The following is a 22,035-nucleotide window of genomic DNA, read 5'->3' as shown; positions in this document are numbered from 1 at the left end:
GGCGCCCCGACAGGGGACTGCCCCAAGGGCGCAATGGGGGCCGCACCAGCAGTACAGCGACTTCGGGCGTCAGTGGCAGCCCGTTCGGCCACCAGCACCACCACACCTCGTCCACCACAGCCTCATGCACCGGAGCTCGAAGCAGCACGGCTCGACACAGCTGCCGAAGGGGAGAGGAGGCCCACAGCGCGTTCCCCCCGCCTCCTCACCTCCTCCAGCGCACCAGCTGCCAGCACCTCCACCGCCTCCTCGCTGGATCCACGCAGAGGGACAGGCCACAATCCGATCCCGCAGCAGGATGCCGGGTCCACTCCTCAGCCGCCGGCGAGCACAGAGGCGACGCCATTCCTCCCCCGCCCGGGGTTCCAGGCACCCTCTGTTGACGAGTCCCGCCACTCGCTCCGGAGCCGATCCAGCAACTCCACAGGCTCCAGGGCGGGAGGGCACCCCTCAGTCTCCAGCCGCTGCTCGGCCGCACACCACAAGGATAGGTCGGCGCCCGCGGCGGAGTGCAGGGAAGCCGGGTGGAAGGGGCGGCCAGGTGGGGACCCAGGCCGCGGGAGCTACAGGGCCGCCATCTTAGGGTAGAAGAGGCCGTTAGGAGCCAAGAGCCCGCAGGAGATCACAGGCATCAGATCGGCCCCGCGAGGGATCAGAGCGCTGCCGGTTGGGTGCAGGAATCATTCCAAGGACTCTGGGGCACCAATGGTCGCCAGCAGTGGGCTAAGATGAGGTGGATGACGGAAGGGGTCCGGAGCCCTCTTAGAGTGCGACCACCATCTTGACGCCTCAAGCTATGCCCCCCCTTCCAGATTTATTGGCTCTTTACTTAACAAAAGTATTTTGGAGGTTCGCCTTCATCATTGAAGAAGACGGACTGCCAAAAAACGTTTGTTGTGTAAAGTGCAGATAAATACGTAAGAGGATTAAACACTCCCATGAGTACTGGTCTGTTTGAAATTTGAGCCTTGAAATATATGCTAGCCTGCCCACACACGACGGTGCACCCGCTAGTGAGTGCAGAGTAACCCTGGGTGGTGAACTTCGCTCCGCTCACGGAGTTTGTGGAGTTTCCTTCACTCTGCGTTAAGCGGAGATCACTGAGTTCCGAAAAACTCCACTTCGCGTTCCGTAGCGGAGTTTTTTACCTAGTTTGTGATCGTCAACATCAAGTTGGCGATCGCGAGCTTGGAAAATTAACATCCTGGCGAGATTTCTCAGTGCAGGGTGCATCAGGTTTCTCATGCAAGTGGTCGCAAATACTCTTGACAGCTCGCGTTGAGAAACTGCCCGTTCACGTTGTGAAAGCTGGTGCTCTAGTCAAAATCTACTTGAGCGGCACAAAAGGAATGCAGGAACCGCTTGCACTGTGCATGGTGCCATTTGCAATGATTGCACAGTGCGGACAAGCATCCGGCAGTGTGCAAGCACTGCAAACAGCCTTTTTCTATCATACTCCCCCTCTCACGTTGCTCTGCGTAATGTGGCTGAGATTTGTTTGCAGTTCGCATAGTGCCGTGTAGTGCAACTCTGCAAACTCCGCACAGGGTTAGTGCAGAGGCATTATCCAGGAAATAAAGCAAAGATATATCAAACAATGTTGGTATCAAAAATACTTCATAATAAAAGCAGCATTCCCTGTAAGCACCAGAAAATAGTGGCCAAAAATGATTACAACATGCAAAAATTGTGCAAATTGATAGCCACTGGTTTCCAAATGGTTTAAAAAATGTAAAAAAAGTAGCAATACTCCACAAGAATTGACAACAAATATAACTGGAAATTAGGAAACCCTTCCAATGATGTACATGGTAAATAAACAATGTCTGCTTTTTAATTAACCTCATCCGTGCGGTGCAGATTTACCGCCGGTGCTGGGCCCTAATGAAAATGGGTGTGGTCACGACGGAACGGTTCCGTCATGAGCACAGCTCGACCGATGCTCATGACGGAACCGTTCCGTCATGAGCATCGAAGGGGTTAAAGTGTACAGAAAAGTGATGCATGGAATGTTTGAATTCATCTCATTCATTGGTAATTACTCGGGCCGCATCCCAATCCATAATTATTTTCCATACCATGCCACTTCAGTTTGGATCCAACCATACGCAAATCACTCTTGCCTCTGCTCCAATGAGAACATGCTAAGTTCTCCCTTATCGGAACCAAGCAACCTAGGACTGGTTTTGCCCTGGTTAGAGCTCATAAAATAGGTATAGCTTTGTTCCTGTAACACAGTGTATGTCCAGACGTGGTTTCAGTGACACTGTGCCACTGGAACAAAGCTTTACTTGAATTTGAAAGCTTGTGGGCATTCCCATATTGAGGAACGATGACCTTTCTGCATTTTACTTAAGGATAATCCTGCTTCTTTTGTTTGTTGGAATTTCCCACACACCAGGATTCTCAACTCATCTTCCAACCTCTCCAGATTCTGTGTGTGTGACATCATCAGACATTGCCAAGGAGCAGAAATAGAAACATAACAAGCAGATGGTTGCTGATAGTGTCATAAGGGCTCCATTAGTGCTGCCTAGGAAACTGAGGCTAAGAGTTCTAGATCTCTGGTGCAGTGGTCACTTTCCTTGGAGACTTGGAAGGAGGCGGTTGGAGCTGTGTTAGCTTATGAGAGCTGCAATTTCTTTAAACACTGACATTTATTAGTGAGCTTGAATACTGCTACAGCTGGTAAGGTCATTTATGTGTTAGAATGCTTGACTGAGGGTCTGAATTAGAGGTTTGTGGATGGGATACTCAGTCAAAATGTGACAGATACTTCTTCCCCTATGTTACAAGTGCTTTAGATTATAATACACTTGGAATTTGATGGATGGGATATCTGTGATGTTTTGAATCTGAAACATTATGTTAATTTTAAACTTAAATAGAATATAGACATTGTGCTACCTTCAAAGGCCTGTGTATTTTCAGAATCCATGCGCACTTACATAAACACACACACATACTGGGGACAAATGATGAAACTTTACGTTAAAGTTCTGTTTATGCATTAGGGGAATAGACGTGAGGTAATGTGGTTTTAAAGTTAGAGGTTTAGGGGATAATAGTTAAGATTTTGAGGTGCAGATTTAAGTGTTAAGGGTTTTGGGCATAATGTTAAGGAGTGAAAAGGTTAGGAGTTAGGGTTATGACGGTTATAGGTGCTAGGGTTTAACATTGTGAGACATACGGTATTAGGATTGACACTTTTGGGTATAGGGTTAATGGATTAGGGTAATAGAGATTAACACATTGAGTATAAGGTATAGGGTTTAAGGGTATGAGGTAAGTATTTCAGGAATCTTTTTAAGGTTATGGTGAAGAGGATTAAAATTGTGGATTTCGGATTAAAGAAACCCTGCTGTTACATTTCTTTAATAATATAGAGGAACATGTTTTACATATGAGGTATGCTGATGAGTATTTCTAGATATTATATTAATCTGCATGAAAAATATGCAGGTTTACTTTTCATAGTAACATTGCACTCAATTTATTTCAATGGAACACACATGACTTTCCAGGCATCTATTTCTCAGTAAACAATGTGAATTATCTAGGTACACAAACACATACACTCAAACACGCACCTCTTGAGTATGTAGTTTGATTGTTATCTACAATAATTCCTATGACACTCATAGATGTCTCTCCGATCCTCTTCTTTTTTAGCTTTAAACTAAGTACCCATAGAATTGTGTTCACTAAGCACCAGTTTAGATGATTTCTCATTTCAAAAAAAGTATATTATTTATGTTTGCATGTTTAATTTTTTTGTGATTGGTTGTGTTTGCTTGTGTATTTTCAAAACATCTATAAAGGTGGTAATTGAGCTTGAAGTGTTTTAATTGTTAGGGGCTGAAGTCTGTACATATTACGACATACCTAATTTATGAAATTCTTTCATTTTCAAACATTTCCTTAGTGGTTCACAGTTGATGTTTTGAAGTGAAAACTACTTTTGTTGATTTATTGTCCTCAAAATTTTACAGGCATCTCTAGTTTTTGCTTAGCTATTTTGTTTTCTGGTAAGTTGTGTTTGCTGCTGCACTGTTGGGCTGGTATTGTTGTTATTAAACTCTGCTCTTCCTTCTGTCTGTTCATGTGAGTCTTGTGTTTGAGGGCTGTCAGGCTGTACACCTGTGTTATGAACTTGGGTATTGGTGAGGTATAGGAGAAAAACGTACAGGCTGTGGGGAAAAGAAGAAGGATTATTTGTGTTCTGTTCAAACACTATTTACCATCTAGAGATAGATCTCATATGTGTTGACATTAAGGCTGGGCTTGTCGACCTATCAATTAGAACAAGCATTTGCAATGCAATAGGTCTCGCATTAGGAAAGTTTGAGCTATTGGTATTGTAAATGACAATTTTTTTTAATTTATGTTTTGTTTTTGAAAATAGCGAAATTAATAGCTTTGTCATTTACAATGACAATAGTTATAACTTTTGCAAATGTGACACCTATAGCATTTGTAATGCAATATGTGTTGTATTTACGTGACTTACATGTGTTGATATTACAAATAACAATGGCTTTTAATTTTTTTTTCAATAATGAATACTTAAATGAAAGTTATTGTAACTTATAATGGCAATAGCTTAAAATTTTGTAAATAACTTTTGTGGAGATTATGTTCAGTGCATTTTATTGTGACGAAAATCCAAGAACAGAAGTGAAGTATTAGGTATACAACGTTTACAACAAAGTTTTTACCACGCACAACCACTACAACGCAGGCATCACCACGCATACCATTACAACGCATTGCGCTGGGGGGCGCTCTAGGATAGGGAATAAGTATAATTTTATATCCAACACCTTCCCTAGTGTCCACGGGGACTGGAGTTGGAATATAAAATTATACTTACCACTATCCAGCACCTTTAAGCGCTATGCGTTGTAACGGTATGCGTTGTAAATACCGCGTTGTAATGGTATGCGTGGTAAAAGTATGCGTTGTAACGTCATACATCCGAAGTATTAACATCTTTTTGTTACAATTGTAATAAAGCTTGAAACATTGAGCGAACATATTTGAACCAGGTGTTGTTGAATGGTTGCACAGATTCATGCTGTGGTGGCGCTGAGTGATGTTGTGATGGCGAAAGTGTGATGCTGTGGCGTTCAGTGATGCTGTGGTAGCGCATAGTGATGTTGTGGTGCCCATGAGTGATGCTGTGGTGGTGCGGAGTGATGCTGTATGCTATGCTATGTTTTGTTTTGCAAACCAATGTTTTGTTTTGTCATGCTATGCTATGTTTTGCTATCCTATGCTTTGATTTGTTATGCTATGCTGTGTTTTTTATGCTATGCTATGTTTTGTTATGCTATGCTATGTTTTGCTATGCAATGCTTTGTTATGCTATGCTATGTTTTGTTATGCTATGCTATGTTTTGTTGTGTTTTATTACGCTATGTTTTGTTTTGCTATGCTATGTTTCGTTATACTATGCTATGCAGTTTTTTTTGTGTTTGGTAAGCTATGTTTTGCTATGCTATTATATGTTTTGTTTTGCTATGCTATGTTTTGTTGTGTTTTGTTAAGCTATGCTATGTTTTGTTGTGTTTTGCTATGTTTTGTTATGCTATGTGTTGTTGTGTTTTGTTATACTATGTTTTGTTATGTTATGCTATGTTTTGTTATGCTATGCTATGTTTTGTTTTGCTATCCTATGCTTTGTTTTGTTATGCTATGCTATGTTTAGTTTTGCTATCCTATGCTTTGTTTTGTTATGCTATGCTATGTTTAGTTTTTCTATCCTCTGCTTTCTTTTGTTATGCTATTCTATGTTTTGTGTTTTGTTATGTTTTGTTATGCTATGTTTTGTTATGCTATGCTACGTTTTGTTGTGTTTTATTATACTATGCTTTGTTTTGCTATGCTATGTTCTGTTATGCTATGTTTTGTTATGCTATGCTATGCTATGCTTTGTTATGCTATGTTTTGTTATGCTATGCTAAGCTTTGTTTTGTTATGCTATGCTATATTGTGTTTTGTTATGCCATGCTATGTTTTGTTGCGTTTTGTTATGCTATGCTATGTTTTGCTATGCTTTGCAATGCTATGTTCTGTTATGTATGCTATGTTTTGTGGTGTTTAGTTATGCTATGCTATGTTTTGTTTTGCTAACCAATGTTTTGTTTTGTCATGCTATGCTATGTTTTGCTATCCTATGCTTTGATTTGTTATGCTATGCTGTGTTTTTTATGCTATGCTATGTTTTGTTATGCTATGCTATGTTTTGCTATGCAATGCTTTGTTATGCTATGCTATGTTTTGTTATGCTATGCTATGTTTTGCTGTGTTTTATTACGCTATGCTTTGTTTTGCTATGCTATGTTTCGTTATACTATGCTATGCAGTTTTTTTTGTGTTTGGTAAGCTATGTTTTGCTATGCTATTATATGTTTTGTTTTGCTATGCTATGCTTTGTTGTGTTTTGTTAAACTATGCTATGTTTTGTTGTGTTTAGCTATGTTTTGTTATGCTATGTGTTGTTGTGTTTTGTTATACTATGTTTTGTTATGTTATGCTATGTTTTGTTATGCTATGCTATGTTTTGTTTTGCTATCCTATGCTTTGTTTTGTTATGCTACGCTATGTTTAGTTTTGCTATCCTCTGCTTTCTTTTGTTATGAAATGCTATGTTTTGTTGTGTTTTGTTATGTTTTGTTATGCTATGTTTTGTTATGCTATGCTACGTTTTGTTGTGTTTTATTATACTATGCTTTGTTTTGCTATGCTATGTTCTGTTATGCTATGTTTTGTTATGCTATGCTATGCTATGCTATGCTTTGTTATGCTATGTTTTGTTATGCTATGCTAAGCTTTGTTTTGTTATGCTATGCTATGTTGTGTTTTTTATGCTATGCTATGTTTTGTTGCGTTTTGTTATGCTATGCTATGTTTTGCTATGCTTTGCAATGCTATGTTTTGTTATGTATGCTATGTTTTGTGGTGTTTTGTTATGCTATGGAATGTTTTGTTGTGTTTTGCTATGTTTTGTTGTGTTGTGCTATGCTATGTTTTGGTATGCTATGTTTTGTTATGCTATGCTATGTTTTGTTGTGTTTTGCTATGCTATGTTTTGTTTTGCTATCCTATGATTTGTTTTGTTATGCTATGCTATGTTTTGTTATGCTGTGCTGGTGAGGGTGTGTGTGAAGGTGAGTGAGGGTGAGGGGGTGTGATGGTGGGGGGTGTGAGGGTGAGAGTGTGTGAAGGTGAGGGTGTGTGAGGTTGAGGGTGTGTGAGTGAGGGTGTGTGAGGGTGATGGGGTGTGAGGGTGAGGGTGAGGGGGTGTAAGGGTGAGGGGGTGAGGTTGTGTGAGGGTGTGAGAGTGAGTTAGGGTGTGTGAGGGTGAGAGGGGGTGAGGTGGTGTGAGGATATGTGAGGGTGAGGGGGCTGAGGGGGTGAGGGTGAGGGGGTTTGAGGGTGTGTGAGGGTGAGGGGGTGAGGGTGTGAGGGTGAGTGAGGGTGTGTGAGGGTGAGTGAGGGTGTGTGAGGGTGTGTGCAGGTGTGTGAGGGTGAGGGTGTGTGAGGGTTAGAGTGTGTGAGGGTGAGGGGCGTGAGGTGGTGTGAGGGTGAGGGCATGTGAGGGTGAGGGGGTGTGAGGGTGAGGGAGTGTGGGGGTGTAAAGATGAGTGTGAGGGTAAGGGGGAGTGAGGGTGAGGGGGTGTGAGGGTGAGGGTGTGTGTGAGGGTGAGGGGTGCGAGGGTATGGGGTGTGAGGGTTAGGGGGTGAGGGTGAGGGGGTGAGGGGGTGGGATTGTGAGGGTGAGCATGTGGGGTTCTGAGGGTGAGGGGGTGTGAGGGTGAGGGTGTATGGGTGAGGGGTGTGAGGGTGAGGGTGTGAGGGTGAGGGGGTGTGAGGGTGAGGAGGTGTGAGGGTGAGGGAGGGTGAGGGTAACAGGGATGAGGGGTGTGAGGGTGTGGGGGTGTGAGGGTAAGGATGTGTGAGGGTGAGGGTGTGTGAGGGTGAGAGGGTGTGTAAGGGTGTGTGAGGGTGAGGGCGTGAGGGGTGTGAGGGGATGTGAGGGTTTCAAGGTGAGGAGGTGTGAGGGTGAGAGGGTGAGAGGGTGTGTGAGGGTGAGAGGGAGTTTGAGGGTGAGGGTCTGGGGGTGTGAGGGTGAGGGTGTGTGAGGGTGAGAGGATGTGTGAGGATGAGTGAAGGTGAGAGTGTGTGATGGTGAGGGTGAGGGTGTCTGAGGGTGTGTGAGGGTGAGGGGGTGTGAGGGTGTGGGAGGGAGAGGGTGACAGGGGTTAGGGTGAGGGAGGGTGAGGGGATGTGGGTGTGAGAGGGTGTGTGAGGGTGAGGGTGTGTGAGGGTGAGGGTGTGTGAGGGTTAGGATGAGGGGGTGTGAGGGTGAGGGGGTGAGGGGGTGTGAGGGTGAGGGTGAGGGTGAGGGGTGTGTGAGGGTGAGGGGGTGTTGGGGTGTGATGGGGTGAGGGTGAGAGGGTTGTGAGGGTAAGGGTGTGTGGGTGTGCGGGTCAGTGAGGGTGTGTGAGGGTGGGTGAGGGTGAGTGATGGTGTGTGTGGGTGTGTGAGGGTGAGAGGGTGAGAGGGTGTGAGGGAGTGGAGAAGTGTGGCTCACTGGTTAGAGCAGGCAGACCCTGAAGCAGAGGTCAGATCCTGGACCAGGGTTTGATTCCCGACGCGGCAGGGTGTTGAGCTCAGATGTCCACGGACTCGATAATTCTCGCTTCGGTGCCTGACCTAATCATGGGTTCACACTTTGCAACTCTGGGCATTAAGCTTGCTTAATCTCCACAACGGCCCCCCTGCGGCGGGATGCCTGGCTTTCACCTTGGGGATGCCCTGTAGGGGCTATCTCACAGGGAAAAATCAGGACGGGTTCCCAAGGCAAGCGCGGAGATACCCCTTCGGGGGTCGATTCTGGCGCTATATAAGAAATATAATAATAATAATAATAATAAAGGTGTAGGGGTGTGAGGGGGTGGGGTGAGGAGGTGTATGAGGGTGAGGGGTGAGGGTGAGGGTGAGGGGTTGTGAGTGTGAGGGTGTGTGGGGTGTGAGGGTTGAGGGTGAGTGAGGGTGAGAGGGTTGTGAGGGTGAGGGTGTGAGTGGGTGAGGGTGTAAGGGTGAGCGAAGGTGTGAGGGTGGGTGAGGGTGAGTGATGGTGTGTGAGGGTGTGTGAGGGTGAGAGGGTGTGAGGGGGTGAGGGTGAGGAGGTGTATGAGGGTGAGGGGTTGAGCATGAGGGGGTGTGAGGGTGAGGGTGAGGGGGTGTGAGTGTGAGGGTGTGTGGGGGTGTGAGGGGTTTCAATATCTCTTGGTCTGCCTTACAACCTGCAGAAATATTACTATTTAGTGGGCAGGTAATATGAGTTCTAAATGTTAAAAGCAGCAACAGAATTAGTTGGTGTTCGACCTGGCCCTCTAAGCCAGGTCACCCCAGATGTTTACCTTCCATCGCTGAACACAGCTATGTTGGCTTTTAGGACTCTGTGCACATTCCTCCTGCTAATCACTGGTAAACTGAGTGTGCTTTCCCTTTAAAACAGGGTCACATTGGACTACACCTGACTGGTACATTTAATTTACTTGTAAAACCCTAGTACATGGTACTAAATGTACCCACTTCCTGTAAATTAAATGCTATTAGTGGGTTGTAGCACTCATTTTGCCCCCCTGTCCCCCACTAAGGTAGCACTGCAAAACATATCTTACGTCTGCCACTAAATCTGTAGTATAATTTTTAACTAAACTGCCATTCCAACCAGGCACAATAAGCCTTTTGCTAGGCCTAAGCATTCCTGTTTAATACTTATAAGTCACCCCTAAGGCAAGCCCTAATGGCACATAGGGCAGAGTGCAATTTATTTAAAAAGTAGCAAAGGTTTACTTCAGTTTTACATGCCCTGACAATGAGAATATCTTAAAGGCATGATTCACTGCCTCCCCTTTGTCATCCTAAACAGTTTTGAGCAAATATAGGAAAGAGTGAAGTTTAGACAAATGGGACGTCCCTCACCTGCAGACTGGCACTGAAAATGTAAGTGGTACCTTCAAAACCTCTCATCAGAACATTCCTTGACCTGTGTAAGATTAAGAAGAAGAACTGCCCTGATATTTGAAGATGGAAGATCGGACCTGCTTGACTTGAGCTCAGGCTCCATGGAAATGACTCCAAGAGTTAGTTGACTGACCTCCTGTTTGGGCTACAGGGACAAGGCAACCTTCCAGGGGCCTCTCTGCAACTGCAAAGCTGACCAGCACCAACTGGGCCTGCCTGAGCCCTACTGCCGGCCTCTGCTGGAGTGAACGCTGATCCCTAATAGGTTCCCATCCAAGTCATGGAACCTTGGCTAGCATCAGAGTGTTCCCTCGTTATCCGAAACCACAAGTCCTGAGTACCAGGTGAAGATTCTGAAGTTTTTGCTCACTCTGCGACTTTGAATGGACTCCTCATGTCACACGACACCCATCTGCAATGCCTGCCAACTTGAATCTCCTGCGATGACTTTCTCTTCATGTCCGCTCCTAGATCCAGCACCACGCAAAGAAACGATGGATGGAATGCTGAATGAATCAAACATTGACCCCCCCACTCAAGAGATCTGGTTTAAGTTCATCATTATTGTGCTTCCCATGCCATCCCAGTTTAGACACAGCAATATGCAAAACAGTCTTGACCCTGCTTTTCATGGGAACAGTCCTGTCGAATGGCCAAGCCAGGCCATCCTTGTAGCAGAAACAAGCATCCTAGTATCTGCTATGGGGTATCACCCCTCGTCAGCCAGGCTAGCCTTAATCCAGTGGCACAGTGTGCAAGGGACCCATGCCTGGGCATACCCATCCTACGTATGGAGAAAAGTGCTATGCAAACAAATGATGGCTGGAGGGCTGAATTAATCTAAATCCATTGTTCCTTTGCTCACCATGCCACTCAGCTTAGACCCAGCCATATACAAATCAGTCTTGATCCTGCTCCTCATGGAAACTGTCCAGCCTGAACTTGCTAAATTTAGTTCAATTCCGTTCAGGAGTTCAGGCTGTAGCCTTGTCTAAAGTTTCCTATGGAAATGAACATGGAGAAAATGGATTTTGGGACCCTCCTTTTTTCTCGGCCCCCACTTGACAATTCATACCAAACCTTTCAAGACAGTAGCTGAACGGAGCACCTCATTAGTTTTGAAAATGTTGCGAAAATTCATCAAAGGGCCCCAAAGATATTGTAAAAAAAAAAAAATTTTTTAGCCCCAGCATGCGTCTGCCTGGTTGGTTTGAGTGCAGGACACCTGAACATCGTTAGGCTGAGGAGGGGCGAGAGACCACCTGATGGGGAGTGGCCACGATATATAAATCTGTGCGTTTGGCCCCCCTGGAAGAAGGAGCCCATCGAAACCGGCACTGATGAAGCCATTTGAAGGCTGAAACACATCTGCCTAAGCGTTTTATGGACCTCAGATACTTGTGCAAAACAAGAGCTATTAAAGCCTTTTTAATCTCCGGAGCTGAGTCGTCCCTTTTTTCCTACCTGGAAGAAAGTTTGGGTGTATATGTTTCGCCAGGAAGCAGGGCGCTGGTTGACGACCGCCCTCTCGGTCTGGAGCAACGCTGAGAGCCTTTGATTTCTGGTAGCTGAGTGAAACTACAACTCATCGCCCCACATACTTTGGGAGAGAGGAGGCAACACTGTTTGCCTGAGAAGGGGACATAGGAAGGCAAAATCATTCCAGGTACCTGTGGCGTCGTTAGGATCCATAGCCAACCAGTTGGGACCTCACATGTTGTTAGGAGATGCCTGTTCCCGTTAAGAAAGCTGGCGCTCGAGTACAAATCTACTTGAGCGGCACAAAAGGAAAGTAGGGACCACTTGCACTGTGCATGGTGCCGTTCGCAATGATTGCACAGTGCGGACAAGCATCCGGTACTGTCCAATCACTGCAATCAGCATTTTCCTATCATACTCCGCCACTCGCATAGCTCTGCGTGGTGCGGCGGAGATTTGTTTGCAGTTTGCATAGTGCCGCATAGTGCAACTCCGCAAACTCCGTCCAGGTTTAGTGCAGAGGCATTAGGCAGGAAATAAAGCAAAGATATATCAAACAATGTTGCTATCATAATACTTCATAATAAAAGCAACAGAAAATAGTGGCCAAAAATTATTACAACATGCAAAAAGTGTGCAAATTGCACACTGCACGCTTGGTTATGACAACCATTTTCAAATGGTTTAAAATATTGAAAGAAAAATAGCAATACTCCACAAGAATTTACAACAAATATAACTGTAAATTAGGAAACCCTTCCCATGAAGTACATGGTTAATAAACAATGTATGCTTTTTCATTAAAGTGTACAGAAAAGTGATGCATGGAATGTTTGAATTAATCTCATTCATTGGTAATTACTTGGGCTGCATCCCAATCCATCATTATTTTCCATACCATGCCACTTCAGTTTGGATCCAACCTTATGCAAATCACTCTTGGCTCTACTCCAATGAGAACAGGCTAAGTTCTCCCTGAACCGGAACCAAGCAACCCAGGAGTGGTTTTACCCTGGTTAGGGCTCATCAAATAGGTATAGCTTTGTTCCTGTAACACAGTGTATGTCCAGACGTGGTTTCAGTGACACTGTGCCACTGGAACAAAGCTTACCTGAATTCGAAATCTTGTGGGAATTCCCATATTGAGGAACGATGACCTTTCTGCATTTTAAATAAGGATAATCCTGCTTCTTTTGTTTGTTTTTATTTCCCACACACCAGGATTCTCAATTCATCTTCCAACCTCTCCAGATTCTGTGTATGTGACATCATCAGACATTGCCAAGGAGCACAAATAGAAACATAACAAGCAGATGGTTGCTGATAGTGTCATAAGGGCTCCATTAGTGCTGCCTAGGAAACTGAGGCTGAGAGTTCTAGATCTCTGGTGCAGTGGTCACTTTCCTTGGAGACTTGGAAGGAGGCAGTTGGAGCTGTGTTAGCTTGTGGGAGCTGCAATTTCTTTAAACACTGACATTTATTAGTGAGCTTGAATACTACTACAACTGGTAAGGTCATTTATGTGTTAGAGTGCTTGACTGAGGGTCTTATTTAGAGGTTTGTGGATGGGATACTCAGCCAAAAGGTGACAGATACTTCTTCCCCTATGTTACAAGTGCTTTAGATTATAATACACTTGGAATTTGATGGATGGGATATCTGTGATGTTTTGAATCTAAAACATTATGTTAATTTTAAACTTAAATAGAATATAGACATTGTGCTACCTCCAAAGGCCTGTGTATTTTCAGAATCCATGCGCACTTACATAAACACACACACATACTGGGGACAAATGATGAAACTTTACGTTAAAGTTCTGTTTATGCATTAGGGGAATAGACGTGAGGTAATGTGGTTTTAAAGTTAGAGGTTTAGGGGATAATAGTTAAGATTTTGAGGTGCAGATTTAAGTGTTAAGGGTTTTGGGCATAATGTTAAGGAGTGAAAAGGTTAGGAGTTAGGGTTATGGCGGTTATAGGTGCTAGGGTTTAACATTGTGAGACATACGGTATTAGGATTGACACTTTTGGGTATAGGGTTAATGGATTAGGGTAATAGAGATTAACACATTGAGTATAAGGTATAGGGTTTAAGGGTATGAGGTAAGTATTTCAGGAATCTTTTTAAGGTTATGGTGAAGAGGATTAAAATTGTGGATTTCGGATTAAAGAAACCCTGCTGTTACATTTCTTTAATAATATAGAGGAACATGTTTTACATATGAGGTATGCTGATGAGTATTTCTAGATATTATATTAATCTGCATGAAAAATATGCAGGTTTACTTTTCATAGTAACATTGCACTCAATTTATTTCAATGGAACACACATGACTTTCCAGGCATCTATTTCTCAGTAAACAATGTGAATTATCTAGGTACACAAACACATACACTCAAACACGCACCTCTTGAGTATGTAGTTTGATTGTTATCTACAATAATTCCTATGACACTCATAGATGTCTCTCCGATCCTCTTCTTTTTTAGCTTTAAACTAAGTACCCATAGAATTGTGTTCACTAAGCACCAGTTTAGATGATTTCTCATTTCAAAAAAAGTATATTATTTATGTTTGCATGTTTAATTTTTTTGTGATTGGTTGTGTTTGCTTGTGTATTTTCAAAACATCTATAAAGGTGGTAATTGAGCTTGAAGTGTTTTAATTGTTAGGGGCTGAAGTCTGTACATATTACGACATACCTAATTTATGAAATTCTTTCATTTTCAAACATTTCCTTAGTGGTTCACAGTTGATGTTTTGAAGTGAAAACTACTTTTGTTGATTTATTGTCCTCAAAATTTTACAGGCATCTCTAGTTTTTGCTTAGCTATTTTGTTTTCTGGTAAGTTGTGTTTGCTGCTGCACTGTTGGGCTGGTATTGTTGTTATTAAACTCTGCTCTTCCTTCTGTCTGTTCATGTGAGTCTTGTGTTTGAGGGCTGTCAGGCTGTACACCTGTGTTATGAACTTGGGTATTGGTGAGGTATAGGAGAAAAACGTACAGGCTGTGGGGAAAAGAAGAAGGATTATTTGTGTTCTGTTCAAACACTATTTACCATCTAGAGATAGATCTCATATGTGTTGACATTAAGGCTGGGCTTGTCGACCTATCAATTAGAACAAGCATTTGCAATGCAATAGGTCTCGCATTAGGAAAGTTTGAGCTATTGGTATTGTAAATGACAATTTTTTTTAATTTATGTTTTGTTTTTGAAAATAGCGAAATTAATAGCTTTGTCATTTACAATGACAATAGTTATAACTTTTGCAAATGTGACACCTATAGCATTTGTAATGCAATATGTGTTGTATTTACGTGACTTACATGTGTTGATATTACAAATAACAATGGCTTTTAATTTTTTTTTCAATAATGAATACTTAAATGAAAGTTATTGTAACTTATAATGGCAATAGCTTAAAATTTTGTAAATAACTTTTGTGGAGATTATGTTCAGTGCATTTTATTGTGACGAAAATCCAAGAACAGAAGTGAAGTATTAGGTATACAACGTTTACAACGAAGTTTTTACCACGCACAACCACTACAACGCAGGCATCACCACGCATACCATTACAACGCATTGCGCTGGGGGGCGCTCTAGGATAGGGAATAAGTATAATTTTATATCCAACACCTTCCCTAGTGTCCACGGGGACTGGAGTTGGAATATAAAATTATACTTACCACTATCCAGCACCTTTAAGCGCTATGCGTTGTAACGGTATGCGTTGTAAATACCGCGTTGTAATGGTATGCGTGGTAAAAGTATGCGTTGTAACGTCATACATCCGAAGTATTAACATCTTTTTGTTACAATTGTAATAAAGCTTGAAACATTGAGCGAACATATTTGAACCAGGTGTTGTTGAATGGTTGCACAGATTCATGCTGTGGTGGCGCTGAGTGATGTTGTGATGGCGAAAGTGTGATGCTGTGGCGTTCAGTGATGCTGTGGTAGCGCATAGTGATGTTGTGGTGCCCATGAGTGATGCTGTGGTGGTGCGGAGTGATGCTGTATGCTATGCTATGTTTTGTTTTGCAAACCAATGTTTTGTTTTGTCATGCTATGCTATGTTTTGCTATCCTATGCTTTGATTTGTTATGCTATGCTGTGTTTTTTATGCTATGCTATGTTTTGTTATGCTATGCTATGTTTTGCTATGCAATGCTTTGTTATGCTATGCTATGTTTTGTTATGCTATGCTATGTTTTGTTGTGTTTTATTACGCTATGTTTTGTTTTGCTATGCTATGTTTCGTTATACTATGCTATGCAGTTTTTTTTGTGTTTGGTAAGCTATGTTTTGCTATGCTATTATATGTTTTGTTTTGCTATGCTATGTTTTGTTGTGTTTTGTTAAGCTATGCTATGTTTTGTTGTGTTTTGCTATGTTTTGTTATGCTATGTGTTGTTGTGTTTTGTTATACTATGTTTTGTTATGTTATGCTATGTTTTGTTATGCTATGCTATGTTTTGTTTTGCTATCCTATGCTTTGTTTTGTTATGCTATGCTATGTTTAGTTTTGCTATCCTATGCTTTGTTTTGTTATGCTATGCTATGTTTAGTTTTTCTATCCTCTGCTTTCTTTTGTTATGCTATTCTATGTTTTGTGTTTTGTTATGTTTTGTTATGCTATGTTTTGTTATGCTATGCTACGTTTTGTTGTGTTTTATTATACTATGCTTTGTTTTGCTATGCTATGTTCTGTTATGCTATGTTTTGTTATGCTATGCTATGCTATGCTTTGTTATGCTATGTTTTGTTATGCTATGCTAAGCTTTGTTTTGTTATGCTATGCTATATTGTGTTTTGTTATGCCATGCTATGTTTTGTTGCGTTTTGTTATGCTATGCTATGTTTTGCTATGCTTTGCAATGCTATGTTCTGTTATGTATGCTATGTTTTGTGGTGTTTAGTTATGCTATGCTATGTTTTGTTTTGCTAACCAATGTTTTGTTTTGTCATGCTATGCTATGTTTTGCTATCCTATGCTTTGATTTGTTATGCTATGCTGTGTTTTTTATGCTATGCTATGTTTTGTTATGCTATGCTATGTTTTGCTATGCAATGCTTTGTTATGCTATGCTATGTTTTGTTATGCTATGCTATGTTTTGCTGTGTTTTATTACGCTATGCTTTGTTTTGCTATGCTATGTTTCGTTATACTATGCTATGCAGTTTTTTTTGTGTTTGGTAAGCTATGTTTTGCTATGCTATTATATGTTTTGTTTTGCTATGCTATGCTTTGTTGTGTTTTGTTAAACTATGCTATGTTTTGTTGTGTTTAGCTATGTTTTGTTATGCTATGTGTTGTTGTGTTTTGTTATACTATGTTTTGTTATGTTATGCTATGTTTTGTTATGCTATGCTATGTTTTGTTTTGCTATCCTATGCTTTGTTTTGTTATGCTACGCTATGTTTAGTTTTGCTATCCTCTGCTTTCTTTTGTTATGAAATGCTATGTTTTGTTGTGTTTTGTTATGTTTTGTTATGCTATGTTTTGTTATGCTATGCTACGTTTTGTTGTGTTTTATTATACTATGCTTTGTTTTGCTATGCTATGTTCTGTTATGCTATGTTTTGTTATGCTATGCTATGCTATGCTATGCTTTGTTATGCTATGTTTTGTTATGCTATGCTAAGCTTTGTTTTGTTATGCTATGCTATGTTGTGTTTTTTATGCTATGCTATGTTTTGTTGCGTTTTGTTATGCTATGCTATGTTTTGCTATGCTTTGCAATGCTATGTTTTGTTATGTATGCTATGTTTTGTGGTGTTTTGTTATGCTATGGAATGTTTTGTTGTGTTTTGCTATGTTTTGTTGTGTTGTGCTATGCTATGTTTTGGTATGCTATGTTTTGTTATGCTATGCTATGTTTTGTTGTGTTTTGCTATGCTATGTTTTGTTTTGCTATCCTATGATTTGTTTTGTTATGCTATGCTATGTTTTGTTATGCTGTGCTGGTGAGGGTGTGTGTGAAGGTGAGTGAGGGTGAGGGGGTGTGATGGTGGGGGGTGTGAGGGTGAGAGTGTGTGAAGGTGAGGGTGTGTGAGGTTGAGGGTGTGTGAGTGAGGGTGTGTGAGGGTGATGGGGTGTGAGGGTGAGGGTGAGGGGGTGTAAGGGTGAGGGGGTGAGGTTGTGTGAGGGTGAGGGTGTGAGAGTGAGTTAGGGTGTGTGAGGGTGAGAGGGGGTGAGGTGGTGTGAGGATATGTGAGGGTGAGGGGGCTGAGGGGGTGAGGGTGAGGGGGTTTGAGGGTGTGTGAGGGTGAGGGGGTGAGGGTGTGAGGGTGAGTGAGGGTGTGTGAGGGTGAGTGAGGGTGTGTGAGGGTGTGTGCAGGTGTGTGAGGGTGAGGGTGTGTGAGGGTTAGAGTGTGTGAGGGTGAGGGGCGTGAGGTGGTGTGAGGGTGAGGGCATGTGAGGGTGAGGGGGTGTGAGGGTGAGGGAGTGTGGGGGTGTAAAGATGAGTGTGAGGGTAAGGGGGAGTGAGGGTGAGGGGGTGTGAGGGTGAGGGTGTGTGTGAGGGTGAGGGGTGCGAGGGTATGGGGTGTGAGGGTTAGGGGGTGAGGGTGAGGGGGTAAGGGGGTGGGATTGTGAGGGTGAGCATGTGGGGTTCTGAGGGTGAGGGGGTGTGAGGGTGAGGGTGTATGGGTGAGGGGTGTGAGGGTGAGGGTGTGAGGGTGAGGGGGTGTGAGGGTGAGGAGGTGTGAGGGTGAGGGAGGGTGAGGGTAACAGGGATGAGGGGGTGTGAGGGTGTGGGGGTGTGAGGGTAAGGATGTGTGAGGGTGAGGGTGTGTGAGGGTGAGAGGGTGTGTAAGGGTGTGTGAGGGTGAGGGCGTGAGGGGTGTGAGGGGATGTGAGGGTTTCAAGGTGAGGAGGTGTGAGGGTGAGAGGGTGAGAGGGTGTGTGAGGGTGAGAGGGAGTTTGAGGGTGAGGGTCTGGGGGTGTGAGGGTGAGGGTGTGTGAGGGTGAGAGGATGTGTGAGGATGAGTGAAGGTGAGAGTGTGTGATGGTGAGGGTGAGGGTGTGTGAGGGTGAGGGGGTGTGAGGGTGAGGGGGTGTTGGGGTGTGATGGGGTGAGGGTGAGAGGGTTGTGAGGGTAAGGGTGTGTGGGTGTGCGGGTCAGTGAGGGTGTGTGAGGGTGGGTGAGGGTGAGTGATGGTGTGTGTGGGTGTGTGAGGGTGAGAGGGTGTGAGGGAGTGGAGAAGTGTGGCTCACTGGTTAGAGCAGGCAGACCCTGAAGCAGAGGTCAGATCCTGGACCAGGGTTTGATTCCCGACGCGGCAGGGTGTTGAGCTCAGATGTCCACGGACTCGATAATTCTCGCTTCGGTGCCTGACCTAATCATGGGTTCACACTTTGCAACTCTGGGCATTAAGCTTGCTTAATCTCCACAACGGCCCCCCTGCGGCGGGATGCCTGGCTTTCACCTTGGGGATGCCCTGTAGGGGCTATCTCACAGGGAAAAATCAGGACGGGTTCCCAAGGCAAGCGCGGAGATACCCCTTCGGGGGTCGATTCTGGCGCTATATAAGAAATATAATAATAATAATAATAATAAAGGTGTAGGGGTGTGAGGGGGTGGGGTGAGGAGGTGTATGAGGGTGAGGGGTGAGGGTGAGGGTGAGGGGTTGTGAGTGTGAGGGTGTGTGGGGTGTGAGGGTTGAGGGTGAGTGAGGGTGAGAGGGTTGTGAGGGTGAGGGTGTGAGTGGGTGAGGGTGTAAGGGTGAGCGAAGGTGTGAGGGTGGGTGAGGGTGAGTGATGGTGTGTGAGGGTGTGTGAGGGTGAGAGGGTGTGAGGGGGTGAGGGTGAGGAGGTGTATGAGGGTGAGGGGTTGAGCATGAGGGGGTGTGAGGGTGAGGGTGAGGGGGTGTGAGTGTGAGGGTGTGTGGGGGTGTGAGGGGTTTCAATATCTCTTGGTCTGCCTTACAACCTGCAGAAATATTACTATTTAGTGGGCAGGTAATATGAGTTCTAAATGTTAAAAGCAGCAACAGAATTAGTTGGTGTTCGACCTGGCCCTCTAAGCCAGGTCACCCCAGATGTTTACCTTCCATCGCTGAACACAGCTATGTTGGCTTTTAGGACTCTGTGCACATTCCTCCTGCTAATCACTGGTAAACTGAGTGTGCTTTCCCTTTAAAACAGGGTCACATTGGACTACACCTGACTGGTACATTTAATTTACTTGTAAAACCCTAGTACATGGTACTAAATGTACCCACTGCCTGTAAATTAAATGCTATTAGTGGGTTGTAGCACTCATTTTGCCCCCCTGTCCCCCACTAAGGTAGCACTGCAAAACATATCTTACGTCTGCCACTAAATCTGTAGTATAATTTTTAACTAAACTGCCATTCCAACCAGGCACAATAAGCCTTTTGCTAGGCCTAAGCATTCCTGTTTAATACTTATAAGTCACCCCTAAGGCAAGCCCTAATGGCACATAGGGCAGAGTGCAATTTATTTAAAAAGTAGCAAAGGTTTACTTCAGTTTTACATGCCCTGACAATGAGAATATCTTAAAGGCATGATTCACTGCCTCCCCTTTGTCATCCTAAACAGTTTTGAGCAAATATAGGAAAGAGTGAAGTTTAGACAAATGGGACGTCCCTCACCTGCAGACTGGCACTGAAAATGTAAGTGGTACCTTCAAAACCTCTCATCAGAACATTCCTTGACCTGTGTAAGATTAAGAAGAAGAACTGCCCTGATATTTGAAGATGGAAGATCGGACCTGCTTGACTTGAGCTCAGGCTCCATGGAAATGACATATCACAACAATTAATATCTGGGGGTCAAAATTAGAAAAGCAAGTTTGACAGTAAGAACCACTATACCGGACAGTAACAGTGAGAAATGCTCTCATACCTCATACTACATCTCGGTCACGGTAATTTCTACCGGCCGTCTTGTCTCCTGGGTAAGGAGATCCCATATGATGATAATAAGGGCGGTACAGTGTGGCTTCTGATGGGAACAATATTTCCCTCCTGGTACCCTTGAGTCTTGACTCGACCACTCTCCAACTATCATTTCTCACTGTTACTGTCCGGTATAGTGGTTCTTACTGTCAAACTTGCTTTTCTAATTTTGACCCCCAGATATTAATTGTTGTGATATATTGTGTTAGGGGCGTATATCTGGCTGGTCGGTAAACTTGCCCTCAGACCCTCCTCACTTGTTGTTGTTGTGTCCATGGAAATGACTCCAAGAGTTAGTTGACTGACCTCCTGTTTGGGCTACAGGGACAAGGCAACCTTCCAGGGGCCTCTCTGCAACTGCAAAGCTGACCAGCACCAACTGGGCCTGCCTGAGCCCTACTGCCGGCCTCTGCTGGAGTGAACGCTGATCCCTAATAGGTTCCCATCCAAGTCATGGAACCTTGGCTAGCATCAGAGTGTTCCCTCGTTATCCGAAACCACAAGTCCTGAGTACCAGGTGAAGATTCTGAAGTTTTTGCTCACTCTGCGACTTTGAATGGACTCCTCATGTCACACGACACCCATCTGCAATGCCTGCCAACTTGAATCTCCTGCGATGACTTTCTCTTCATGTCCGCTCCTAGATCCAGCACCACGCAAAGAAACGATGGATGGAATGCTGAATGAATCAAACATTGACCCCCCCACTCAAGAGATCTGGTTTAAGTTCATCATTATTGTGCTTCCCATGCCATCCCAGTTTAGACACAGCAATATGCAAAACAGTCTTGACCCTGCTTTTCATGGGAACAGTCCTGTCGAATGGCCAAGCCAGGCCATCCTTGTAGCAGAAACAAGCATCCTAGTATCTGCTTAGGGGTATCACCCCTCGTCAGCCAGGCTAGCCTTAATCCAGTGGCACAGTGTGCAAGGGACCCATGCCTGGGCATACCCATCCTACGTATGGAGAAAAGTGCTATGCAAACAAATGATGGCTGGAGGGCTGAATTAATCTAAATCCATTGTTCCTTTGCTCACCATGCCACTCAGCTTAGACCCAGCCATATACAAATCAGTCTTGATCCTGCTCCTCATGGAAACTGTCCAGCCTGAACTTGCTAAATTTAGTTCAATTCCGTTCAGGAGTTCAGGCTGTAGCCTTGTCTAAAGTTTCCTATGGAAATGAACATGGAGAAAATGGATTTTGGGACCCTCCTTTTTTCTCGGCCCCCACTTGACAATTCATACCAAACCTTTCAAGACAGTAGCTGAACGGAGCACCTCATTAGTTTTGAAAATGTTGCGAAAATTCATCAAAGGGCCCCAAAGATATTGTAAAAAAAAACAATTTTTTTAGCCCCAGCATGCGTCTGCCTGGTTGGTTTGAGTGCAGGACACCTGAACATCGTTAGGCTGAGGAGGGGCGAGAGACCACCTGATGGGGAGTGGCCACGATATATAAATCTGTGCGTTTGGCCCCCCTGGAAGAAGGAGCCCATCGAAACCGGCACTGATGAAGCCATTTGAAGGCTGAAACACATCTGCCTAAGCGTTTTATGGACCTCAGATACTTGTGCAAAACA

Source organism: Lissotriton vulgaris, chromosome 12, assembly GCF_964263255.1.
Source record: "Lissotriton vulgaris chromosome 12, aLisVul1.2, whole genome shotgun sequence".
NCBI lineage: Eukaryota > Metazoa > Chordata > Amphibia > Caudata > Salamandridae > Lissotriton > Lissotriton vulgaris.
The sequence above is the reverse complement of the archived record's forward strand: the minus strand, read 5'-3'. Positions refer to the sequence as shown.